Genomic DNA, 17,829 nt, shown 5'->3' on the forward strand with positions numbered 1-17,829 from the left:
TGAATGTCATTGTATCTGCTGTTTGCTGAGCAGGAAATGCATTATTAAAGCAGTTTCTCCTCCATAAACTGCTTTGCATATGACTGTTCCATTGTAAATCTGTAGCCACAAAGTCAGGCCACCTTGGGATAACCCAACATGAAATCTGACCTGATGAAAATGGTTCATGCCTCCCAGCCTGCCTTGCAACCTGTGAGAAGGGCTTTTATTATTTATTCAAAACCTGTTTAAATCCCCCATTTCTGAAACAACCATTTTAAAAATATTAAAACACCACAGCTAAGCTGGGAGATTAAACAAGTTTAAACCTTATCATCGCAGGTGGGATATTAGTTCCAATAAAATGAGGAGGGATGGCAGGCTGCATGGTAACTGGAGCCCCTTCTACTCAGTAACTAATCACCGAGAAAGCATTTGGGGAAGGAGGGGGAGAGGGGATGAGGGACTGACACAAACAGTGCATCCAGGCTCTTGGCAACCCTCTCTGTTTACCATGGTGATGCACAAAAGGAAGAATGCCACGCAGAGTAGCAGACCTGGATCTGTCCCCATAACACTTGCCCTAGATTCAAGTGCTCTGGGAGGCTGAAAATGTGACTTTCAGATATTTTTTTCTGATGGGTGATGCTGGAGCTGGACAACACTGTTCCAAAGCCATCAGAAGGCTGCAGAGTATTTGCCTACATGTCTTCCATTACATATTTTTCTTCTGCATCTTTAGCTATCAGTGCCTCTCTTCCACATCTCCACTCTTGTACTTAGGCTTTTTAAAGAGAGCCACAGTCTTTCTGTGGGCCTTATTCACCCAGAAGTGTAAATTCATTAAAAGTATTTGAATTAAAACCCATCAAACTCCAAAGTTTTCAGGTGAAGGATGACTATTTAAAATAATATTCTCCTCTCTTGAGGGTAGTATTTTCTAATAGGCCATTCCTGTTCTAAGGTACCAAAACTTCTGTTTTCCAGTCAGGAGCAGCTTATGAGAAGAACTTCAATGTCCTACAGCTGGATCACCCTTCCCTTCTTTCCCCAGGCTTCAGCCCCATCATGCAGGAAGACCACAAGTGGAGGTGCAGCCTGGGGATCCCCAGCAAGAGATCAGGCCCTTCTAACCCTGAGACACAGATGTGCCAAACAGGAGAATCCTGCACTGCCCAACAACACAGAAGGGTGTTGATCAGTACAGATAATTGATCATCTGAGTGGTAAGAGAATCATTTCATGTCAAGAGAAATTACATTGGCTGCTTAAAAGTTTAACCTCATTTTGTCACCATCATTGAAGCCCATGAAGTTGGTCCATTTCTAGGGCATCTTTACACACACACAGACTTACAGTGGAGCAGATGCAATGTAAAAAAAAAAACAAAACAGTGCAAGCAAGGTTTTAAGGGCTACATAATTGTCCTGAGTGAGGGGCAGTAACCACTCAGTGATATTTCAGCAATTCAAGTATTCCAGCCTTGAGAAGTTTTAGGAGGAAAATTCTAACATGTAAAAAAATCCACTGTGACCTGAAGTAGATGAAGACAAAAGGGCTGGAAACCACAACACTACTCCTGTCTCTCACTGTTGATTCTGAAAAAAGGTTTAACCAGAAACTAGCACTTCACACCCTCTCCAAAGGGGAAGGAAAGTTTGGAGAGCTGGAAGCTGGCTTATTTGGGCTGGACAGCTTTCATCTGGCTGTCACTGAAGAAAACTCTGAGTGTACATTAGTTTGTTTGAAACACAAACCTGTTTCTAACGGAAGAATTTGTGCTTTTACCATGTATCACAGGTACTTAGGCAGGCAGTGTGAGCTGTATAAACCCAAATCATTAAATAGCCCTTGGCCACTGCTTAAAGTGAGACAAGTACATGCCTGAGCTGTGTACTTAAATGCTTAAGGGAGGAAAAACACGTAGGGCAGAGTTAATAGAAATCTCAGAGCACTAAAAATGCAAGCGTAACTCCTAGAAGGAGAGCTCCTGAATGGTGCATCCAGAAATACTTGGAGGAATCTGAAAATAATAAACAAGGTACTTTGATGGGTCACCAGTGGGTGTGAAGGACAGAAACACAGTGTTAGAGACTGATGGGGAAACCTATAACCTCGCTGGCTTGCCTGAGAGCAGAGCAAGGGGAAGAACAGATCCGGAGCAGGTGTGGGGTGGCCCAGCTCTCAGGTATGTTTGAACACACCTGCCTGTAAGGCTGCTGCCCATGTTCCCAGCCCTTGAGGATTGCATCTGCCTCATTGTTAAAGACACATTTAGTTGTGACTGAAGGAATACTCTGCACCAGGGAGTGGGAGAAGGCTGATTTCATTGAATTAGAGATTTCCATGAGATTCTAAGGAGTAGCACGGGAGTGAATACATGGGGAGGATGCACGTGGGCCACAGAGCATCTGATTCCTTTTGGAGGATGGACTTCATACTTGTGATGTAGTTCAGGTACATTTCCAGCTCTCCACTCTAAAGGATTAGAGTGGCTGCCTGGTGGTTTGGAGTTGTGTGAGCATTCTTGGATTGTTGGGGGGTTTTTTTTAACCTCCCTCCCTCTAAATGTGGTCTCTGCAGTCTGGGAAGTTTTCTTTTTCTGAGAGCAGCACCAGCAGTTCATCCACATTCAGTATTCCTGTATACAGTTAAACTGTATGTGAGGGATAATCATCACTTCCTATCTCAGCTACAGTAGTGTCTTCCTGTATACCAGCTTATAATTGCAGTTTGGGACACAATATTAAAGCTTGCTGCCAAAATATTCCTATATCAGAGGTGTACAGAAAACATCTCAGTTTGATGTGTGTGGCTACACGTCCCCACACTACATTGTCCAGTGGTGCCCGTTCATACTTTGCAAGCACCACGAGACCAGCCAGTGCTGAGCCTCTGTTGCACTGGCTGCTGTATTTTCAAGTACAACAAAGTGATACCTTTGATGAGCACAAACACCAAGTGCTGCATAAATGTCTCATTCAAGTCTAGTGGCACTCAAGATGCCCAAAAATCAAGTTAATTATATGGTGCATGAGATGCCCAGTACACCCTTCCACTCTCATGACACAGTCCCAGTATTCCACAGCAACCATGTCCTCAGTGAAAGCCTCTTTTAAATGTCTGCTTTAATGCAAGTAAAGCAGCTCTTTATCAGATCTCTCTGTATACATAATCTCATTTTTTGTCAGACCAAATCCAAAATCCCTCTGGTTTTGAACATTTATTAGGCTTCAGCACAAAGGTCACCCACGGAAGACACCCTGGCAGGCAGCAGATTCAGCGGCAGGCAGGGAGAGCCCCTCACCCTCTGCTGCAGGTAAAGATCCAGGTGCTGACAATGGGGACGTGGGAATGAGATCGGCACGGGGAGCCTCAGCCTGCTGCTGCCGCAGCATCACACAGGAGGTGGCACTGGAGTCTGGTTCTGCCACCTGAGGTTGAGGTGTCCCCTGCAGCCCCTTGCCCACAGTCCGTGTGTCCCGATGCAATGGGGACACAGCCCGGTCCCGGCGCCTCGAGCCTTGGGCTGCGGCGACACCTCCCGGGAGCTGCCGGCACAGGAGCGGCACCCGCTCCTCTCCTCCACTGCCCCGGCTCATGTCCGACTCGCCATTTAGAAATATCCTTTTGGTTTTTAACATGGGGTCCAGAAACTTTCCCTGTTTGGTATTTTTTGATGTTTTGTTCCTTCCTCAGAGATGCAGCCCTTTGTTTTACTATCAGGAAAACTTCTGGTCTTGCACACAACACCGATAATAAGCTTGTAGGAGACAAGATTCAAAGCTCTTCTCTGTGCAAGGCATCTGGAATTTAACTGCTAAGTGGATGAAAAAATGCTTGAACGGTGGTAGTTAAGAGCCCTGTTTACTTCTTAACCCAGTCAAAGGCCCAGAACATCTGCCTGTATGGACAAACACTGGCAATTCCTGCACTTAGAGCATAGGGATAAATAAGTACCTGCATGCACTAGGAAAGTTGTTAAGACCCAGTTCAGCCCAAAGACTCCCAAATTATACAAAGCCTTTGTTCTGGTTTATGACCTTTGAAAGGTGATGTGTGGGAAAGGAGGACACTCTTGGGGGATCCTTTGATAATTCAGTTGCGGTGTGACTGGGCAAGTCATTCCCACATCAGCCCCTGTGCACATTCCTGTCAGCAGTGTCAGAGGACGCTGAGAATTTAAAACCCCTGTCAAGGCAGAAGCTTCCAAAATCTGAGCAGCAAGGAAGAACACAAAGCATCCTTATCTTCCTGCGGATGGCTTGGGCTCACTTAGTAAAACCAAATGCCCTCCACAGCTCCTCACATCCCAGTGAGATGCCAGTCCTTTACCAGGGGAACAACCTGGTGACTCCAGGACAGAAGCTTCACAGTCCTAGCTGGCTCTTCAGGGAAATTCCAGTATTTGTACACCAGCATAAATCTAAGGATGTGCAAGTATCCTGCTAAGCTCCCTTTGTAAGCAAAGCCTGGGATTTCACACAGGCTCAAGTTGTGGGGAAGCTGACTACTGAGACCAAGAAACAGAACTGACTCCTTCATGTCACTGCAGAGACCCCTCCTGTCAGCTCAGTCACATCCTGTCTCCTGAGCACGTTTCATTCAGAAAGAAGTGGTTCTTGCTATGCTTCAGAAACAAATATATAGCAGTATCATTATACTCAGACATAAAAAAAAAACTAAAGCATCTGAGTTCAAGCTGAAGTGGGACTCTAAAGTGTTCTGCCAACTTGGACCCTTGCTGTCAGTTACTGTGCAGTGGGCACTGGGACAGGACAATATCCAACCACTCTCACTACCTTTTCCCCAGAAGTGAGTGCTAGAGTTGTAACAGCAAGAGTGTTCCTAGATGCTTGTTTTTCAGTCTCAGCTCTTGTTCATAAGGGTTTTTTTCTCCTCCTTAACAGAATGGCACAGTCTTCAGCCTCCTCCCCTGATTCCCATCTTCTTTGGAAAATAAACAACTCTGATTGTTGTGCACTTGAGATTATGAAAACATCAAGTCCATTAGTATTTGGCAAAGTGCTCTCTCATTTCCTTCTGATGTAATAATTGAGAGAGAGGGAGCAGAGACGGCAAAGATAGCACAAGGCACGAGTTAATGACCTTCTCGCATGTATGTGTGGGCTCTTTGAGAGGGAGCCTTTTCCAAGCCCCATCTCGCCTCCACTCATACTGTTTCAGCTGAAACACTGCTTCAGTGTGGCCTTTATTATTTGATCTGATGTCCCTTGGCCAGCCTTCAGAGGCAGCTAAATGGCAGGCAGGTGTGGGGGGCTCAGAGACAAAAAGCAAATGGAGCTAATGCTTCAGCAGGCCTGCCGCACACAGGCCCTCGGCTCCAGCCCCGCAAGCAAATGCCACTGGTGCCCAGTTCCTCTTGCCTGCTTTAGTTTCACTTACACATTACAGTCAAGGCGGGAATGTGTCCTACTTCACTCTCTGAGGGAGATTCTTTGGAAGACAGAAGGCCTGATAAAAATCAGGACGTGGGTGGAATGGCCGAGTGTAGAAGGAAAATTAACTGAGGTCAATGGTTGCTACTCTAAGTGTTGGACTGGCCACCCACTTACTTGATTGCCAAATTTGTGGCTTTACTTTGGGTGCCTAGAGCCAAACTAAAGTGGGATAAATTCCACAGAAGAGTATAGTATTCCCTGCTGACTTTCTTGAGACTTTACTTCAGTCTTTTGAAGTGCTTCTAGAAGCCTCCAGAGATGTGTAGCTTTCCACATTAGCTTAACTAGAACCTAAGCCAAAAATCTCATCTCATTTAAAAAAATAATCTGAATTTGACAGCTGAAGTTTTGGGAAAATAAAGATTACCCTTTGCCATATGGTCCCATTTGAGAGCCCCACCTTGAAGTGACAGGTCCCTGGCCTACCTGAGCCAAAAGGTGATAATATGGATACTGCTCTTCCTCCATGACATTGAAGCCCAGTCCCTTCCCTGTACCAGGCGTCCCTGCTCCCACTGGATTCATGTAGTCAGCACCCTGGAAAGAGGAAGCATGTGAAGGATCACAAGTGGATTTCCGTGGGGTACTCCCTCCTGCAGGCAAGGGCCTCTGTCAAGGAATGGATGGAGCTCTGAACAACCTGGGCTAGTGGAAGGTTCCCTGCCCATGGCAGGGGGCTGGAACTGGAGGATCTTTGAGGTCCCTGCCAACCCAGGCCATTCTGTGACAAAGGATTATTAATTTTTATGAAGGATTGACAGCAGTGCAGAAGGCGATTCCATGCTTCCAGAAGGCAATTCCACACTTCCTAGTGCCTAGAGGAGGACTCCTTCTCCTTTCCCCTTAAGTAAGGGTATCTACCTCTTCCCTCTGTATCTGGAAGTGTTACAGGAGGATAGTTAAGCAAGTTGGTTTGATGTGTTCCAAGTCTCAGCAGGTTTGGGCCGGCCCTGGCTTGCCACCAAGGCACCCTGGGTTTACATGGTCCAAGGCAAACCATGTGCTCTTTGTGCAGCAGCATTAGAAGGCTGGGGGGGGGATCAGTTTTACCATCCACCTCCCATTCAAAAAGGAACTGACAAATGGATTATAGGATTGATCTGTACCAGAAGACACATGATTTTTGAAAGGACCTTTAGCAGGGCCCCCAGCTGGTGTCAGGGCTGTGTAGCAGTCCTTCCCTGCCAGTCTAATACATCCTTATATTTAATCATGATAAAATTCATATCAGAAGGATACTCTTTTCCAGAGCTAGCTACAAGGATAGTTGTTTCCTTCCTCCCTGTACATTTCCTCCCCTCGTATTTTATACATGCAAAGGCATATACATTCTTACTCCTTTCTGCCATCCTTATGTGGCTGCAGTTTTGATTTCATTGATTGCACACACCAGTGTCTGCAGAGCTGCCTTAAGTAAGTCAAAGCCGTTGGGAATTCAAGGTGAATACATTTTTCTCCTTCAGATACGTTGTTTTAGTTAAAAGCCACTCTGGCTGTTCCATAACAAAACCAGACACAGTGGGCCCCATTGTCCAGCTCTTGGCCAAGGTAGCATGTATGGATTAAGTGATGAATTGCAAAAAGGGCCTAAAAGCCAAGCTGTAACTTCACAAAAAGGCCATTAAAGGTGAGCTCTGTCAGTAAAGTGCCCATTCAGAAGGGCTTTTATGACCCTCTGTGTTCCAGAGACGCTCACAAGCTACAAATGGTTCAGGCTCCCAGACTCACTGCCCAAAGTGACACATCCTCAGCTGAACCTGCCTGGGGGAGCTGCTCCCTGCAGGGATGGGGGTGGGCCACTGGCACTGTCTATACCCAGCAGATAAGGAAAAGCAACACCTTGGGCCTGCTCAGAGATAAGAAGTCATGAGTTTAACCTCAAGGTGGAAAAACTGGGGACAAAAAAATGAACAGAAAATGAAAGCACACACTTTTTGGGCTACTTTTACCTCCTAAACTTCACTCTCATCAATTCTGCATAAAATCTAGTTTTGCCTCTTTTTATACATTCCTTCATACGGTTTTCAGTGCATCTGTAAAGCGTTTCAGGGCACCAAGTGCCTCCCAGATTTCGGTTACTGGAGAGGAGGCACTGGAAAGCACGTTAGGGCTACAGAACAGGTGTCAAGAAGGACAGGAGGTGTCCTCTCATGGTACTCAGAGTTGGTCTCTCTCTCTCCTGTCTCCCTGCCCTCCAGGCAGCACTGCTGCCATTAAGGGCATCACCAGTTCAAGTACTTCTTAGCACCAAGCTTTTTTACTGGACTGAAATTTTAATCTATGAGAGATGAAGAACAAATACTTGTTCCCAGAGCTGATTTCCTTATATTGAAGGTAAGAAGCAGAAAAGGGCAGAGAAGGGCACCCACAAATACAGGCCTGTGAATCGAAGTTTAGGTCACCACTGCTGATCAGGCTTTCCAGACTGCCTGAGGAATGGAAATTAAAGCAATATCTGTTGTTGATTGTAAGAACAGAGTAGAGAGGATGTAAATTATTCGAGTTCCTTCCAACAATCCAACACAGCTTGAAACCTGACAAATCTGACTTTGCAGCCAAATTCAAACCTGTGTAGTCAGAATTGCAACCCAACCAGAATGGGCATGTTTCCTCAAAACAGGCAACCCCAGGCAAAAAAAACCATTACCTTGCCAGGAAATACCTTGGTCTAGCATGCGTCTTTTTAAATAAAAAAGGAAATAAACCCAAACCAAATCACCAGGCAGCACAGCAGAAGAAATGCCAACATAGCAACACACACATGAAAAGTTTATCAGCACAAGAGAATTCTTCTTACCTTGCAGGCTTCTGTAAGTGGAAACTAACTCTAGAGACTAGGAATAGTTCCTCAAACATAAATGGCTCAGCAACCTCTAAACACCTTTTTTATAAAACCAAAAAGAAAAGCCAAAAGTCACCACAGCCTGCCCGTGGGAGCCTTACATAGGGCTTTAATTAACAAGGGAAGAGGGCAGGTGTGTGCATCTCCATCCCCTCTGGCTACCTGAAAGCTGGTGGGATTGGTCAGCAGGAGGGACAGGTGGGAATTCAGGGCTGGCTGAGAGCAGAGCCCGCTGAGAGTTCTGAGTGAATCAAGTTCTCTGACGAGGTAACTGCAGTGGGCCGAGCCTTGCCCAGGTGGGGCCAGTTTGCTGTGGCAGCAGACTGGTTTGGTACAGCGCTCGTGCCACATTTCCAGATATCTCACTGGGACAGAGGCCATTCCAACACTTAATTCAAAGGCATTTCAGCTCCACCTGCTGCTTCTGCCTACTTGAGAGTAATGTCCATTTCTCCAGTTACAGATGATAAAGGCTCAGGACACACTGGTTTTATTCTTCTATATCAGTTAATTTTCTAATTGATAGAAGAAAAACTCAGTTGATGCTGCAGTCTTTGTACTTGAATCATTCCTGGCTGTCTGGAATTCATCTGTGGTTTGGTGATTACATTTCCACAGTGTGATAGATACTTCCCTAAAATTCCATGGCTCTCTCAGGATGTTTCACTAGAACTTTATTCTGTAATAAAATTGGAGTTATGGGAAGACTTCTATGAGTACCAGAAATATCTTTCTGCTTTCCTATAAAGTGCAAAATTCTTAAAAGTAGACCCTAAGTTTGAATCACAAACTGGTTTAAGTTGGAAGGGACCTTAAAGTTCATCCAGTCCCACCCCCTGCCATGGGCAGGGGCACCTTTCACTGTCCCAGGCTGCTCCAAGTCCTGTCCAGCCTGGCCCTGGGCACTGCCAGGGATCCAGGGGCAGCCCCAGCTGCTCTGGGCACCCTGTGCCAGGGCCTGCCCACCCTCCCAGGGAACAATTCCTTCCCAATATCCCATCCAGCCCTGCCCTCTGGCACTGGGAAGCCATTCCCTGTGTCCTGTCCCTCCATCCCTTGTCCCCAGTCCCTCTCCAGCTCTCCTGGAGCCCCTTTAGGCCCTGCAAGGGGCTCTGAGCTCTCCCTGGAGCCTTCCCTTCTCCAGGTGAGCACCCCCAGCTCTCTCAGTCTTCATGAGAGAAGTTCTCCAGCTCTCTGATAATCTTCATATCCCTCCTCTGGACTATCCAGAACAATAAGGACTTCTGATTTTCCTCTTTTGAAGTTAAAAGTTTCCAAATAGATCAAAGGAGCACGTTTGTCCCATGCAGAACAACCCTGGACATTAGGAATGGGACTTCTACCTCTTGTATGACCTGCTGTGTAGCCCAACATAATTTCAATTACTGACACTTCCTTAAGCATGTCTTAGAATTTTGTACAGAGTGGAGGGGTCTGTGTAGCTTAGGTGACAAAAAATAGTTCACCTGTGGACTGTGATGTGCACATCCTTCAGTGGCATAAAGCTGCTAGAGGTAAATTGTGCCTGAGTTCCCTTACACACCATATTACAGCCTCTAAAACATGAAGGAGAATGAGCTAAACCTGAGCCTGATTGTTTCTATCAAGCTTTAAAAACACAGTTCATAGAGCAGCAGATTCATTACAAATATTTTGATTGTTCCCTGAAAGAAAAACATGCAACTTTCTTCTTCGTAGGGGAACTGAAAGGAGTGGTTTGTTGACTTCTTTGTGATGCTTTGAAATCTGTAATTCAATGCACTTGCGAAATGTTGGGTGATGGTGGTTTGAAATATTTGCAACCCAAAGCAAGTAAATCTACCCAGGCCGAGCATTGGCTACCTCCTACAGCCAAAGTGAGCAGTCATTTCTCAGCGGGGATCCACAGCTGAGAGGTGTTTGGGGGCAACTGCAGTTTAGCTTGAACTATATTCAGCTCTTGGCTGAATTCAGTGTTTCAGACAAGACATTTTGAGGGCATTTCTTTCTCCACAGCAACAGATCCTTTTCTAGCGCTGCTTTTTTGCCCTAGCTGGTGTCGCTGAGATCCCCTTACTTGGACCTGCACCGGCCCTTAAACCCCAAGTTCCTGCTTTGGTCCAGTTGTAATGCTGAGCTGAGATCAACCCTCTCTCTCCTTTGGCTGAGAACAGCCAGAGCTGGAACCAGCTGGGTGAACTTTTACCAGTTTGGTTGCAGTTATTTGCTGTGATGCCGCTGCTCCTCCATCAGCAGCTCCCTCCCCAGCACCCAGCCGGACACAGGCTCAGCCCTGAGGAAACAGCTCCCCTGGCACTGTGCCTGTGTTTGAGGCTTCACTCTGACATGTCATAGCCTCACACATTGCTGGGGAGGTGTTGGAAAGGCACCACAGCCTCTCTCCGAGCGGTGCTCTTTAAACTTTCCACTGATTAGGGGCTTTTTAGCACTCAGCTGGCTTTTCCTAATGGATTTTGCCTTTTCATTGAGACTATTTTTTTTGCAGGCGTTGCCAAAGTAAACAGTCACGGATGGCTATTTGGAAAGCAGGGTAGAGAAGAAAGGGACAGAGAATCAGGACGGGTCCAAATGTGTCCAGACAGGCACTATACATCAGCTGATATGTGCTGAGGGCCAAGTGCTGCCAGAGTTAAAATCTCTGGGAAAAGGAGTCCATTTGTTGAGAGACAGGCATGACAGATACAACTGCAAGCTCTTCTCTTGGATCAAAGGTGCCATGCCTGAATTCTTGAGCCTTTAGGGGGAGCAGGGTGTGAGCTTGGCATTAATCAGCCCCCTTCTGATTTATTTCCAAAGTCTTGAAGTCAGAGGAGGTGTTTGAGTAATTCCAACCTTACAGAGTTCAAGCATATCAATCCTTCACTGCTCTGAAGCAGATAATTTAGCCTTCAGCCAGCTTGCTGTGTGGGAACCTATCAGGTACTGTCCTAAATGAAACTCCCTTCCTCTGTGCTGTTCTGGTCAGTGGAAATCACACATCTCTGCAGCAGTTCAGAGCCAGGTCTGTTGGTCCAGGCCAACAAAGAAAACAGGGTACAGTGGCTTTGTCCCCAGATCAGTGTGCCTGGTCACTTCTGTGTAGGCCCTGGGTGCACTGCAGAAGTGTTTTCGGGATGTGATGCATTTCTGGATTGCCTTTTTTATCAGGCTCTGAAAAAAGTTGTTCTAGATTTTACAGTTCCTTCTCTGCTGCCTTGGCACAAAGTACGAGGGGAACAAAGCAGCCCTTTTGTGTAGGAATATCTTCTTTCCCTGTCCCATCTCCACACTGATTTGCTCCTTAGTTCAGCCAGCTGCTGAATGTCTGATCTTCTTCCTCCTCAGATTAACTGCAGGAGTTCAGACTTTCCCCCTCCAGCTGGGACTTGCTCCTTGCTGGAAGCTTCAGCTTTGTGTCGTCTTGCAGAGCAGTGAGGATTCACCTGGCTCCTTCTGGTCAGAGATGAGCATAATCCATGGACAGAGTTTGGGCTACTGACAGCTAGACCTGAGCAGATGTCTCAAGTGCTTAGGACTCCTGCAGCCTCCTCTCCCCACAGCAGAGTCACCAGAATGTCCAGGGGCAGGCTCTCATGTGACTTTGATCCATGCCAGGGATGGATTCCAGATGGATACTTCCCCAGCGTTGGCCTACAGGCATGTTTCACACAGCATTGATGGGGTGTTAACGATGCTAAAATTTCAGCCAAGCTCCTCAGACATGCTGGGTTGGGAATGAGAAGAGGAGTTCTTTAATAAAAGCCTGATGTAGACCTGGCTCGTTTACCTGTAGTGCAGCCAGAGGAGCCATCAGAGCACCTGGAAGTGAAGGTGCAGCCCCTGCCTGTTACCAACCGACTGAAGCACCAGTGGATTTCAGCATTTCCCAAGCATCAGCCTGGAACTGGGGCCTGGGATGAAGCCATTTTTCGGAAGGTACCAGGTGGTGTGCAAGTGGTGACTTGGTCCTGTGGGGTCTGGAGGGGATTTGCCACCTGGAGCTGCGAGGTGGCCCAGGGCAGGGGGAGCTGAGGGAAGGATCAGGCACATCCCCACGGAGCTGAGGCTGCAGCCCTGCCTCCAGCTCCCCATGGGGCCTTCAGTGCCCTGGGACACACACAGAGCTCGGGGCAGTCCTGGGAAGGGGCTCAGGGGCTGCTCTCCCTGCCCTCAAGTCCTGCCTGATCCCTGGGGTGGGGACATGCCACAAGCAGAACAGAGCTGGGCCATTGGGCTGGGCTTGGGCTGCCTGAGTGGCATTACCACACTCCTGCTGGGGTCATTTTTGGCTCAGACATCCCACTTCTTCTTTCCTGAAGTGAATGATCCTGAGCTGTATCCTGGTTTAGAGGCCACATCTATGTGTTTGGCATAATTTTAAATATTTTTGTGTGTGTCTTACTATGAATTCCTTCTGGTACTTTACTGGCCAGTTCCACAACATTCTGGGATCTTTTTGTAAGTCTTTGCAGAAAATTTTAGTTTTGATTGTCCTGAATAATTTTATATCATCTTGACTAAAGTTTGCAAACTAATGCTCTGCCTTCTGCTGTTTGAGAGCCTTAAAATGAACCAGAGCTCCAGCCAGTGAGCCAGTGGCATGGATTGTTACAGACAGGGAGTAGCAAAGCCAACAGTTTGCCCAAAATCCCACATCAGTTTGGGCAGCTTTAGAGTTTTGATCTTTCCTCTCCCCTCAGTCCCTTTAGCATGCCTTCTGTACGTGCTTATTAAATCTGGAGGGGTTCTTCTGATTAACTGCGCCGTAAATAACTGCAAAGCCATTGCTCAGGAGGCTGAAGGGGTGGGCAGTAGTTGCACCGAAACCTGGAACAGCAGTTCCATTCCATGAGTGCTGGCCTCAGGCACACTGGGGTTATGCATTAACACTTGGTGCCAGTGCCCCTCACCTGCACAGGCACCCTGGGCTGCCACCAGCAAGTGTCCAAAGAAACAGGGAACAGGGGTGGAGGAGCCTCAGTGTTGCACATGGAACAGAGGTCACCCCAAGTCCCCCTGCCTGATCAGGAATCTGTAGACCACAGCAAAGTGTGCTTCCTGGATGGGCAGGGGACTCATCCGTCACCTAAACAGCTTTAGAAAAGCAGAGAGATTCTGGGAAAATGAGTCTGCATCCTCTTGGCTTCTGACTGAAATTGTTCAGGGAGGGAAGATTATGTATTGTAGAAAGGGATGTCACTTGTGTGGGATATTTCTTTTAAATAAAATAACATTTCACTAGTGAAAAGGCCCAACATCAAAAAACAAGTCAGCAACAAAAAGTACAGAGAGAAGGGCAAAGATGTGATGATGAGGGGAATCTCCACAGCAAAGGAGGGGCGTCCTCTGTCCCTCTATTGCCATAGAAGCCACAGGACCCTGGGTGGTGCGAGTTGTTTTCCCCTTGGGCTCCCTGTTCTTTATGGCTAAAGTCACCCTGAGACCAGGCTTGGGCCCGTGCAGGTCCCTTTGCTGTCCCCTGGCCGTCCCTGGATGCTTGGGCAGTGCAGCAGCTTGTGCCATTGCAGCAGAGCCCTTGCCCAGCTCCAGAGTAACAGGGGAAAGAAATCCAAGGGCAGTTGCTTGTAACTGAAATGTTGCTGAAGCCAGGAGCCCGGAGAGCTGCTCACAGCACCGTTCTTTTAGCACTTCCATGGGCCATTACCCTGCTGGGATTAAGAGCCCCCTGCCCTGCCATGCGCACCCTGCCCCATCACCTGCCTCTCCTGGCCTGGCTTTTCCCCAGGCACTAATGAAATTACCACCGAGACTGATTACAAGTGGGGTGGAGCACTTTGACCAATGAACCCACACCTGCTCGCGTGGTTGACCTTTAATGATCCAGCTCTGTAACTGTGCAGTTTAATTTGGTTTTTTAAAGCCTAGTCTAGGCAGAAGCTGGAGTTTCATTTGCCATCAAAACATGACCCCTGCTGGAGGACCAAGGATGTAACTTCAGTTATTCATGTGGACAACCCCACACAGAGAAAGGCTCAGATGTGATTAATGTGACATGTTACAGCTGTCACTGGCTGCAGGAAATCACAGACAACTAAAAAAAGGTTGGCTTTAAAAGACTTCTTAAAGTATTCACCCAACTGGAAAGGTAAAAATGTTTTTTCTGGTTATTGTTTTTTGGTTGGTTGGTTGTTGTTTTGTTTTCATTTTTGGGTTTTTTGCATCCGTGGGATTGTGTTCTACAGAATTGCAAGAACCACTGAGCTTTTTCTGCAGTGCTCTGTGTGTGTGTAATCCTTTTTTAATGGGAGTTCTGGATATCAAAGCACAAAGTTCTCCAAACACTCGCAGTAGCAGCAGTGCATTTGAGGATGTAGTTTGTTCCTAGATTTATACCAGCCTGACATTTTCCCAATGGCAAAGTATTTAAATAAAAACAAAGAGAGTGTCAGGTAGGAGTTTTTTAAATGCATGTCTAATTTAGTGTGTAAGGAAAATAAATTCCACTTGTGAAGGCCCTAGGCCTGCCCTGGTTGCCACGTGGGCTGCAGCAGTTCCTTGCTGGCCTGGCTGTGTCTTTTAAAAGGGGCCAGCTGGAGTGAGCATCAGTGCTTGGGGAGCAGCTGATGTTGCTGGGTAGATGACAAAGGTCCTGCAGGAGCAGGTACTGCTGAAATGAAACATCTGTCCAGCAGCAAAAGGTGTGTGTGTGGTGGGAGAGAATCCACACTCCTGGAATGTGAAGGTAGAGGAGGTGGCTGGGTACCAGGGGTTGGCTAAGAACTGAAAAAAGAGCTTTGGGGATGGAGAGGGTGCCGACAGCAGAAGCTGCTGTAGTGTCCTCAGAGCCAGGTGAGAGTGGCAGTCGAATTGGACCAGACCCTGTGGAGCAACCAGAGGGAGCCAGTGAATTCCAGCAGATGTTCCTATAGAAAGAGTCCTCAGCAGTGCCATGTCCTGCTGGTTTGCTGCAAGGGGGCCCTTGTGCTAAGCTGGTTTCTCACCGTGATTCTGAAAGGTTTCAGGAAGTAGCCCTTAGAGGGAAAAGCTGGCGTTTATCAGCTAAAGGAGCACGTGCTGTCTGGTTTTGGCTTGTGTCAGCTGTACTGGATACGCCCATCCATGGCTGCAGTGGCGACAGGGCCTGGTGTGGCAGCAGAGCAGGAGCTGCTCGTACAGAATGGCTCAGCCTGGAGCCTGCCCTGCCCGGAGCAGAGCTCCCCTAAGACCCCAGCACTGACAGCTCAGGGCAGCCTGAATTCCCAGCTGGCCTCGCACAAAACTGGGGCCATCTTCTTCGTGGTCTCTGCAGAGTATTTCAGGTTTCAGACAGCCCTGAGGTTTCTGTATCCCGTGGGATGCGCTGTGGGATTGCTCCTTGACACCTGGTAGGGAAACAGCCAGTGAAGCACAAACCAGAGGCTGCCCACAGAAACGTTTGTTCAAGGGTTAAGCTCAGTGTCAAAATAGGGAAGTGGAAGCTGCATAATTTTATAAATTCTGCTTTGTTTTCAAAGACCAGAGACTTCCTGTTTGGGGATCCAGGGCTGTTTCCATTTCCACTGTAAATAGTGAGAGACTGCCCATAAACCTCATGTTTACTTCACAATTTGTGATGCTTTCTGCATCTGCTGAAACAGCTTTCAGGTGGCCATGACATTCAAAAATAGAGATGGCAGTTGGGAAAGGAAAAGTAGTTTAATATCAGCCTAATCTTTAAAAGCATTTTCTTTATTGGAGTTAAAAGAGCTGAGTCCATCACCACAGTGCTGTACATATTTGTTGTAGATATTCAATTACTGTTACAAATCAACTGAGATTTCAATGTTTTCATTCAGTTCTTCCTTATGGTCCTCATGGAATGGAATATTTAATTGGTAGGTTTTGTCTGTGAAGCCAATGAATTAGCCACAAAGTAATCTCCATGCAACAAATACTGCTCTGCAGTAATTCCAGGTACTTCCAGCTCTCACAGGGAAAGACCAAAGTGTAACTGTTCAGTACAAACGCAGACAGGGTGATTGAACAGTGTCATTTAGTACCATTATTTACAGTGAACTACAGTACAGGGAACTAAAAGATACAAGCTTGAAAGTTTTGAAAAAAGGTAAAATCTTCAGGACTATTTTTGTAACTATCTAAATTCAGAAGTAAGATGCACCAAAATTCAAAGTGGACCAGAATTAACAACTGCTGAGGAAATCCCAAATGGCCATTAAAGAGCCATGGAAAGGAGTGGCAGTTCCTCCACCCAGTCACTGGATGCTCATATGGGCTCCAGCTGTCATGGAAAAGGAGTTCTTCTAGGATTCTTTGTAAGGGACTAAGCCACAAACATCAGCTGTGAAACATTTGGGGTCTGCAGAAACTCCGCCATCCCCTTTTGCCAGCTAGCACTGCTGTAACAGGGGCTGTCCCTGCATCCCAGCATGGCACAGCTGGCTCCAACCAACCCCCACATCCCAGCATGGCACAGCTGGCTCCAACCAACCCCCACATCCCGGCATGGCACAGCTGGCTCCAACAACCCTCACACATCCCAGCATGGCACAGCTGGCTCCAACCAACCCCCACATCCCGGCATGGCACAGCTGGCTCCAACAACCCTCACACACTGGGTTGGCCACAGCTGGCTCCAACCCCCACATCCTGGCATGGCACAGCTGGCTCCAACAACCCTCACACATCCCAGCATGGCACAGCTGGCTCCAACCAACCCCCACATCCCGGCATGGCACAGCTGGCTCCAACAACCCTCACACATCCCAGCATGGCACAGCTGGCTCCAACCAACCCCCACATCCCAGCATGGCACAGCTGGCTCCAACAACCCTCACACACTGGGTTGGCCACAGCTGGCTCCAACCCCCACATCCCAGGATGACACAGCTGGCTCCAACCCACACACACATCCTGGCATGGCACAGCTGGCTCCAACCCCCACATCCTGGCATGGCACAGCTGTCCATTTAGTGTCATTTTGGCAGGTCTGTATTTGGGAATGACTCTGCTAAACCCAGAGTGTCTCGCTCTGAAGAGACCTGCGGTCCAACAGTCCAACCCAGCCCTGCCCACAGCACCTACAATTAGCACAGAATTCACAATTAGCACAGAATCCCAGGGTATCCTGAGCTGGGAGGGACGCCCAAGGATCATGAGAGTCCCGCTCCTGCAGCCGTGGGGTTTGCAGCTCCTCTGGGAAGCCTGAGGCCGCGGCTCTGCTCCCTCACCCAGGGCTGTCCTGCGCGGCCCTGGCCCTGTGCAGGGAGAGGGGCCGGGCCTGACCTGCCCCTGCCAGCTCCTGTTGGACGCTCACCTGCTGCAGCTGGAGAACTTCATCCACCGCTGCTGGAGCCCCTGCATTTGGGGCTGCCCTTGGAAAGCAGCCACTGCTCCCGTGGCACTGGATTATCCCAGGCTGCTCCTACCCACCCCTCTGGCAGGATTTTCCATCCGTGGCAGCAGCGACACCCAACTTCCCCTCACAACAGCCATGTTGAAACGTTTATTTTCAGCTCCTTTCACATCCCTGGATCTGCACCTTGCAGTTCCTTCCCTGGGAATGCCAAAAACTCAGAGTTCAATACAAGAATAAAACTCCACTAACAG

General features: G+C 47.8%; 1 long non-coding RNA gene across 3 annotated transcripts in view; it reads left to right on the forward strand.

Annotated features, from left to right (window-relative positions):
* LOC125335422 overlaps positions 1–14,426 on the forward strand; it is a 49,720-nt gene extending 35,294 nt beyond the window's left edge. For 2 of the 3 annotated variants that reach the window (XR_007207450.1, XR_007207449.1), the window contains exons 4-5: positions 967–1,205; positions 12,056–14,426. This is a non-coding gene — a long non-coding RNA (uncharacterized LOC125335422). The remainder of the gene's footprint in view (positions 1–966; positions 1,206–12,055) is intronic. The other variant, XR_007207451.1, reaches the window with a different exon arrangement.
* Positions 14,427–17,829: the final 3,403 nt, after the last annotated feature.

Source organism: Corvus hawaiiensis, chromosome 18 (assembly GCF_020740725.1).
Source record: "Corvus hawaiiensis isolate bCorHaw1 chromosome 18, bCorHaw1.pri.cur, whole genome shotgun sequence".
In the NCBI taxonomy this organism is placed as follows: domain Eukaryota; kingdom Metazoa; phylum Chordata; class Aves; order Passeriformes; family Corvidae; genus Corvus; species Corvus hawaiiensis.